The sequence below is a fragment of the Trypanosoma theileri genome, assembly GCF_002087225.1.
Source record: "Trypanosoma theileri isolate Edinburgh chromosome Unknown TM35_Tth_18_V1, whole genome shotgun sequence".
Taxonomy (NCBI): domain Eukaryota; phylum Euglenozoa; class Kinetoplastea; order Trypanosomatida; family Trypanosomatidae; genus Trypanosoma; species Trypanosoma theileri.
The window spans coordinates 331948-333306 of NW_021639860.1; positions in this window are offsets into that span (position 1 = coordinate 331948).

The window sequence follows — 1359 nt, forward strand, 5'->3', positions numbered from 1 at the left end:
CAAGGAAAGAAGGAAAGGGAAACATAATGAACGAAGGAAAAACTGTGCAACAAAAATGCACAGAAAGACACTCGCATAACAAAAAAGAAGTTATATTATCAAAAATAAGGAAAAGAGGAATAACAACAAGAAAACAAATATGGAACCAAAGATGTTGTCGGTATGTAATTACAGCGGTTAAAGATCCCCACATTACTTACAACACGGACAACAAAGTACTTGGAGCCACATAAACACAATTTCTTTTTTTGGCATAGATTATTGGAAATATTTCTCTCGTAGTTATCTTTTGCCCCTTTCTTTAAGTTATACATACTTAGTTTTACGATTTCTCTTCTCCCCATTCTCCTCTTCGGCTCCCACATTTCCCTTAGCTTAGGCCTTACCCATCATTGGTATACACACACCGTTTATACAGCTCTATCACAGGAGAACTTCAACCTTTTTCTTTTTTGCCGATTTCTTCTTTTTAACCGTATTCTTCTTTTTTTTTGTGGGAAAAAAAATTAACAGAATAGCAACAATACCAGTAATAAAAATAATAATAAATTGTGTTAGGCCTTGGTTTCCATCATATGAAAAAAGAAAAGTTAAAAAAAAAATGTATTGAATTTATTATGGCAAAATCTGCATTGCCCCGTTCCACATAAACGTCTCTTTTTTCCCCCGATGAGTTTTACATGTCTAAATAAGTTAATAACATAAATGAAGAAATGAAAGTGTGCCGAGAGGCCCTTTTAACCCGCCTACCGCTCGAGGCGAGGGTGGGTTAGGGAGGGTGAGCCTTGAAAAACTTACCGTCTGTAGAGTGTAATGAAAAGAAAATAATCTTACGAAAAATATGTATTTCCAGTATCAAATCGCCTATAAAATAAATGTAAGCGCTGACCATTCTTTTCTTAAGCTGTTATAATAATAAAGATAAAAATAATAATACCAGTGGTAGTAACAACAACAATAAATAAAAATCATTTATACAGACGAAGAAAAACAAAAGAATACAGTCTAAAGGTGCAGGCTTCATCGTTCGCGCTGTTTATACCAAGGTAAAGAAAGATACGCAACTAAACCAGAAGGAAGGGGGGTCAAAACAAAAAAAAAAAAAAAAAAAGAAATCCACAAAAAATAGGAAAAAAAGGGACGCCAAGTACAAGATCATCACGGGAACAGCACCCAACAGCAGCAACAAACCCACCCACCTCCCCAAAAGAGCAGGAATCAAAAATCCACACAGAAACGTCGAGTATAACCAAGGGCAAAAGATCAGTAAACCCCTTTCTATTTCCCTGGAATACACTTGATATCCCCTCATCTTGCTGAAAATGGCGTGGCAACGGTTACATCTGGCTCTACGATGGT